Source organism: Orcinus orca, chromosome 8, assembly GCF_937001465.1.
Source record: "Orcinus orca chromosome 8, mOrcOrc1.1, whole genome shotgun sequence".
Classification (NCBI taxonomy): Eukaryota; Metazoa; Chordata; class Mammalia; order Artiodactyla; family Delphinidae; genus Orcinus; species Orcinus orca.
The window spans coordinates 91,338,134-91,346,384 of NC_064566.1; positions in this window are offsets into that span (position 1 = coordinate 91,338,134).

An 8,251-nucleotide genomic window follows, 5' to 3' on the forward strand; every position below is an offset into this window, starting at 1 on the left:
ATAAATGTAGTAAAAGGCATGCAAAATATCTCTGTTGAAAACTGTAAAACATGACTGAGAAATTAAAGAAGACCCAAACAAATGGAGAGATATAGCATGTTCATGGAGCAGAAACTCAATAAAGTCTTAATCCAGGTGCTCTAAGGCCTAACCATCTGTCTCAAAGTCCTCTTGATAATTTCTCCCAGTATAATGTAGATTTATAAGCTCCTGCATTAGGTCCTTATGCAAACAGGCTTCTAAATTGTCCATCCTAGAGTGTCAGAATTTCTTAACTGAGTATGTAGATGAGGCCTCACAGATGACAGGATTATAGATCTGTAAGGAACCAAGTGGACTTCTCCTCAGCCAATAGACTTTGGCAGAGAGGTTGGGTGACTTGTAATGATCTACAACTGGAAGGAGAACTGGACTTAGAGTGTCTTAACTCGCAGCCCAGAACTAAGAGGCTTATCTATAAAGATGTGTTGTTACTCAGGATTTTTTTATTTGAAAGAAAGAAAAGAAACCCAATGAAAAGTAGCTTAAGCCCAAAATGGAATATATTGGAAGGATAATGAGGTAGTTCACAGAATCAAGGAACAATCTCTGGATTCAAGGATGCGCTAGACACCACGGGAACTAGAAATACTGTTGATAGGCTATGTCTTTCCGATCATTTTTGTCCTTTTCTTTCAGTGAGAGTTCCCCAGAAATTTGACACTAATGATAAAGTCTTTGAGATTGCAGATGTGTTTTAAAACTAAATTAGAGAGGATTACAGCCAGGGTGCTCTGAGGGGAGGGGAGGGCAAGACTTGGCTCCGAAAGAGGGTGGCGATCAGGGGGCTCCCAGACAAGGTGGCCCCTCCCCACTCAGCCCCGCTTCCTGCACATAGTTTCTCCTCTGGATCAAACACGTAATAAAGAGAATGTCTGGGGGCTTCCCTGGTGGCGCAGTGGTTGGGAGTCCGCCTGCCGATGCAGGGGACACGGGTTCTTCCCCTGGTCCGTGAAGGTCCCGCATGCCGCGGAGCGGCTGGGCCCATGAGCCATGGCCGCTGAGCCTGCACATCCGGAGCCTGTGCTCCTCAGCGGGAGGGGCCCCAGCAGTAAGAGGCCCGTGTACCGCAAAAAAAAAAAAAAAAAAAAAAAAAAAAAAAAGAGAAAGTCTGGAATCTGAAAAAATAAATAAATACAAAAAATAAGAGAGGATTCATGGTTACTCTTTTTTTTATTTTTATTTTTTAACATCTTTATTGGGGTATAATTGCTTTACAATGGTGTGTTAGTTTCTGCTTTATAACAAAGTGAATCAGTCATACATAAACATATGTTCCCATATGTCTTCCCTGTTGCGTCTCCCTCCCTCCCACCCTCCCTATCCCACCCCTCCAGGCTGTCACAAAGCACCGAGCCAATATCCCTGTGCCATGTGGCTGCTTCCCACTAGCTATCTACCTTACTGCGTTTGTTAGTGTGTATATGCCCATGACTCTCTCTCGCCCTGTCACAGCTCACCCTTCCCCCTCCCCATAACCTCAAGTCCGTTCTCTAAGAGGTCTGCGTCTTTATTCCTGCTTTACCCCTAGGTTCTTCATGACATTTTTTTCTTAAATTCCATATATATGTGTTAGCATACGGTATTTGTCTTTTTCTTTCTGACTTACTTCACTCTGTATGACAGACTCTAGGTCTATCCACCTCATCACAAATAGCTCAATTTCGTTTCTTTTTATGGCTGAGTAATATTCCATTGTATATATGTGCCACATCTTCTTTATCCATTCATCCGATGACGGGCACTTAGGTTGTTTCCATCTCCGGGCTATTGTAAATAGAGCTGCAATGAACATTTTGGTACATGACTCTTTTTGAATTTTGGTTTTCTCAGGGTATATGCCCAGTAGTGGGATTGCTGGGTCATATGGTAGTTCTATTTGTAGTTTTTTAAGGAACCTCCATACTGTTCTCCATAGTGGCTGAACCAATTCACATTCCCACCAGCAGTGCAAGAGTGTTCCCTTTTCTCCACACCCTCTCCAGCATTTATTGTTTCTAGATTTTTTGATGATGGCCATTCTGACTGGTGTGAGATGATATCTCATTGTAGTTTTGATTTGCATTTCTCTAATGATTAATGATGTTGAGCATTCTTTCATGTCATGGTTACTCTTTTAAACTCATCAGAATTACGTATATTTATATTATAGTGCACAGGTTTTTCTCTCTTTTCTTTTCCATGGTGGGTATTATTGTTGGAAAATTTACTATTAAAAATCATTGTAAAAGGCATTCTTGATACTTAATTGTATATTTTTCCTGAGGCAAAATTTTCCTGCCCTGATTTCAGTCTGTCTTCCATTGGTTTATTTATTAGATTCCTCCACTAGATAGTATCTCTTCCAGCTTTGGATAAAACACTCCCCGTGAGTATCACTGCCTCTGTCCTCACCAGCTAGGAAGCCTACATTGAACTTCACTTTCTGTTGTTTATATTACAAAAAAAATTAATATCTTTTTTACATATATCCTGCCCACCAACTTACCACTCATTGGTGTGGGGGAATGATGGGAAAGGCAGTCAGGTGTAATTTGCTACACCCTCGCATGGCTGCCTAAGAGTGTGCCTTGGGCCTGGAACATTTCCTTATGTGGAGCTAAGAAGCCCTCATGGCCTCGCTTGGGAGAATCTTTCCCTGTTCTGGGCTTGCTGTGTACTCCTTTGTTCTGCCTACGCATGTGTGTTATACGGCACTGGGCTAATCCCACTGCTATATCTTTTGCTAGTGGGAGGCAACGGGGTCCTTTGCCTGCAGACAAGAGGGGTGCATGCAGACCATCTCCCTGCTCTGGGATGAGACCTGCCAGCCATGGGAGACTGGCCCACACTATTGAACCTGATTTTGCTCTGTCTGTTCTCTAGGTGAATAAAGCATCATTCCATCCAGTGCCTGTGTGAGTCGTGTCTTTCTTGGCAACACTGACACCTGCAAACCATGCAGTGGGTTGACATCCGGGACTTAATGCTCCTAGTGGCAGGGATCATTATGTTCTTCACTATCCTCCACTCAGTGGGACACCTCCCCTGGAGGCAGTAACAGGTGTCACTTGCTTAACAGGGGAGCATATTGAGTGACACTTGAGAAACACTATCTTAAAAACATGTTTATTGTTCTAATCTCTCCCCATCCCTAGCCCATAACAGACGCTCAGTACGTGTGTTGAACTGAGTTGGCAGGTAACAAACATCACCCCAAAGATCCCGCTGTGCAACCCTGGAGAGCAGCAGCTGCACCCCTAGATCAGTTCCTGTGGCACCTTCTCTAGGGACCCTCACCAGGGCCCTGTGTCCCCAGGGACAAAGGGACCTCGCCCGAGGCAGCCAGCCCATACTGACCACCGCTGCTGTTCCTGGAAATGGAGCCATTGACCTAAAGAGGACAAGAGTGAGGTGTTTAAACCCCTCACCACCACTGCATTTTCTGTGACAAACAGGACTGGATTTTTGTTTGATTCTAGCCAAGTTCTGATCTAGTAGCACATGCAGCAACTTGGTCCAGGCGAGGCACCTGTACTGAGGATGATATTGAAATCAACCAGTGATCCGCTTTTCAGCACAATCCTTACTTTCTTGTCCAGTAGATTAGAATGAAGAGGGCTGAAACACCAACACTTGACAATTCTCGATCATCTTGTATGTGGAGTGCAAACAGAGAGAGGAGGTGCATGCCTCCCCCTTCTTACCTCTTTAGATTTTGTTACGTGGATACGGCTCTGTTTATGCCTGTATAGCCCTCATTTTCTAACTCAAAACTATCTTTCTTCTTCCTACCACAGATGCATGACTTACTTGCTGGAACAAATCATGGAGCCCATATACAAATGCCTTGCTAGAAGTTTGCACAGGAAGACAAAAAAAGCTCTTTCCCTGCTCAACGCAGATGTCAGCCAGCACAACACCGGAGCATTCAGAGAATGTGATGGAAATTGCATATACAGGAAAGTACACTTAGTGTATTAGCTAGGGTGACCTGTTCTTTTAGGCTATTCAGAGAAATAACGGTCATTTGCAGTGGTTTTTGTCAACTGCTCTATCATTTTGTGTAATTAGGGACAGCGTTTTGTTTTTTGAGTGGCAAAACACGCAGAGATTCAGGTTTTCCTTTTTTTCTCCCGAACCCCCAGCCCCGGCCCCATAGAACAGCTCTGTTTCTGGAGCCCTCAGAACTGTAATGGTCTTTGGGCAGAATAAGTCACTGAGGCGGCAGCATCAACACGGAACATGCGGTTAGCTAAGCAGAGAGACAGGCACAGATAACGTATGCAGTCAGCTCCACGGAAGGAGGAAAGATGAACGACAGAGCTGTTTCCTGAATGTCCTACCTGTCCATCACTTGGTACCAAAACGCCCGCTTGGCTATCCAGCTTCTTATTTTTCTCCACCGGAGAACAGAGGCCCTAAGGACGCAAAAGCTTACGTATTTTGACATGTCAGAGGAGAAAGCGATAAAATAAAATTTTCCTGCCACACAGGGTGAAGGGAATTTAAATATGTGATTGTTTTCAGCTGCTTTGCTCTAGCCCTGCCCTTTTATCTACTGCTCTTAGAAATGACTTCATTTAGCCAAACTCTCCCTCTCCCCCCTCCACCACAGGCATTTTCAAAGCACGAGTCACATGACTCCATTTCATTAGCGCCTTTTTGTCCCAGCATCCTTGATGATATCAGTTATAGCTCTGGGAGTTTGGTTTGTTCATACATTAACCATCATTAGGAACAAACAGCAAACAGTTTCTCTCAGGAGCAAAGCCCATTCCCTGTGCTGACAGAGCCTAAGAAACAGTGCCCTTCTAGAATACCGTTTATGCCTGATATGTAAGTTTTCTCTTACACTAGCTCTGGTGTATTCTCCTGAGTTTACACAGCATGCCCCCTAGACCAGTGCAAAAAGAGTTGTTGATTTTTTGTAAGATTCACAAACAGTATCCTTGTCATGCCCGGTACCCAGGAAATCCCAGAGTTTTTACTTTTCATGCTTTTTAGCTGAATTGGGTTGTCATTATGTCACGGACAATCTTTTCTGTGGCATCCTGAGACTAAGTGAAGTCTTGATTCTCAATATTTCCATTTGTACAGCTAAATTTAAAATAAAGAACATATACATTAAAAAACCGGTCTCTTGTAGATCTGTGATCTAATAAATGATGGATTTTGACAAAAAAATGAAACCACTCTATTACTAACATTTGAGAGATGTGATTAAGAACAATTCCAATGGTGGTTACTTTTCAAGTGAATTTCCTGCGGTTTTATTTACCTGAGTGCTGGAGGACCAACTTCTCAGGAGTCCCAGACTGTGGATACGGTACCACTGAATTAAGTCCTTCAGCTGGTTCACTTCCCCAATCACCCAAAGGTCACGCCGCCTGGCAATCCATCAGTTACTGAATCATCAATCCTTTTGTTGGCAATGAACTCATATTTGCTTTCTGTTTGATTGATTTCTTAGGCCAAGGCCACTGAGAAAACAAAACACTCTAAAACAGTAGATTCCCTGAAACACGCACAGGTGTGGCCAAAAGCCTCACTTCCTCTCTTGCCAGTTTATCTTTGATCGTCTGTAAACAGTGGTGGAACACTTTATCTGTGATCTGAACTGTCCTATTAATAAATGACCCAAAGAAAGGCTGAGGCATGTTTTTTCTAGTCTGACACCTCAGGTACCATAATAATGACAGGAGCAAACCTTCCTTCTGCCAACAGTCCATTTCTGTTCCAACTCTTCCTTACATGTGGTCCAAGCAGAAGATCACTGTCCTGTGACTGATAGCCTGCAGGCTGAATATGAAAGACGTCCTTAGGGAGAACCTTCCCAGACTCAGGGAAAAACCTGGGTTGGTGCAGAGCTCTCTCTGCAATTTACCAGTTGCTGGAGTAGCTCTCCTCCCAAGGAGAAGCCAGTGGCTGGGGACAACCGATGTTTGTGTTCCCTGCCACAGTGTCACAGCCTTAACCTTTGGTGGTGTGCTGTCTGCCTCAAGTTCGCAGGTTTGTCCTCGCAAGGCTTGATTTTCTGAGGTTACCTGATTCATCCTAGATTTGAAGTCTACAATTCAGCCAAGTTATTGGCAGGCAAGGAGTGGTCTAGACCAGGAGTTAGCAAACTTTTTCTGTAAAGGACCTAATAGTAAATATTTTCAGCTTTGTGGAAATACAGCTTCTGTCACAACTATTCAGTTCTGCAGTTGTAGTGTGTAAGTAGATACACACATCGAATGAGTGTAGCTTTGTTGCAATTAATTTTATTTGCAAAAATAGGCAGTGGGCTGGATTGGGCCCATGGGAGATGGTTTGCTAAGCCCTGCTCTATAGAAGTTGTCTCTAATGCTCTTGATTATGTATGCTATCAGTTCAAACAAAGCAAAACACACATTAAAACCCAAAACACTTTAAAATATATATCCACAGTAAATGTTTATTTATGTATAAATTATATACAAGGACAAATGTGCTAATATATTTTGTATATTATAAAACATATACAGGAGGTTTCCCTGGTGGCGCAGTGGTTAAGAATCCGCCTGCCAATGCAGGGGACACGGGTTTGAGTCCTGGTCTGGGAAGATCCCACATGCCGCGGAACAGCTAAGCCCGTGCGCCACAACTACTGAGCCTGTACTCTAGAGTTCACGAGCCACAACTACTGAAACCCGTGTGCCTAGAGCCTGGGCTCCACAACAAGAGAAGCCACCACAATGAGAAGCCCTCGCACCGCAAGAAAGAGTAGACCCCTCTCGCCACAACTAGAGAAAGCCTGCACGCAGCAACGAAGACCCAACACAGCCAAAAACAAATAAATAAAATAAATAAATTTATAAAACAAAACAAACAAACAAAAACATACACAGGGACTTCCCTGGTGGTCTAGTGGGTAAGACTCTGTGCTCCCAATGTAGGGGGCCCGGGTTCAATCCCTGGTTGGGGAACTAGATCCCGCATGCATGCTGCACCTGAGAGTCCACATGCTGCAGCTAAAGAGACTGCATGCTGGACCAATGATCCCATGTACCGCAACTAAGACCTGGCACAGCCAGAATAAATAAATAAATAAATAATAAGTAAATAAATAAATATTTTTTAAAAATAAAACATATACAAAAATAGAACTTTAAAAAATGAGATATAGATACAATAGTGCTTTCAAGTATAATTTTAATTGTGATGACTTCATACTATCATTAGCTAAGATCTAAAAGTACACTATATACTGAGGGCTAGGTTCACAGTTAATGACAGTGGATTTAAATCCATAATTTAATTGGTCTTCCTGGTAATTTCAAGATTGTTTGGCTAACTTTTTATTAGACCCAAATAGATCTTTATTTATGTCTTGTAATGTTACTGGCAAAGAATTCAAACTATTTTTCATTTTAACAAGCTCATATTGTTTGCACTCTGCTAAGCACTCTCCTAAGTGTTCCAAAAATGTTATTTAATTCTCATAAAAGCCCTATGGGGTGAGTACTATCATTACCCATTTTTACACAGAGAGTTTAGGTAAATTGCCTAAAGCCACACTTTTGCTAGGTGGCTGGCTCCAGAATCCTTGCTCTTATCCACTGAACTAGGCTGCCTCTCCCACTTTTTTGCATTTCCCTTAAACTTTCACTATTATAATTAAACTTCAGTCCACACTTTCTTTTTAGGAATATTTGAAAGATACTTGTCTATTTAGGGTATGGTGACCTTAGGTAAAACTAAGTAATATGGTCCAAAACTCCACTTAACTAGATGCATGCAATATACTAGAGTATACTGCCATCTAATGAATGCGACAGAGTGAATGAGGGCTACCCTGTTAAACCCCTCACCTTATGGAATTCCCACTTTCCTTCTAGGAAACCAGAGAAATGTGTCCATTGACAGATGGACTAACCAAAGATGCCAGGGTCCATTTGCATATTAAGGATTAATTCTTTTTTTTTTTAAGATATGTAAGTCCTAACATATTCTTTCTGCCCCCGAATGGAAGATGTTGCACACCTCCAGGAATATGCCACCTCTGCTTTCTAAAAGAATGGCTCTATGTCCTAATTACATTATACTATGTCCCTAATAAAATATTGACCTTGTTTATACTAATAAACATGATAAAGGCTAATCTATAATAACTATGATTGCCATTATATTACAATAATTTGATATACAAAGATACAGTTAGATGCCATTGCACTAATTTTCAGCTGTTATTAATCATTCTGTTAACTTA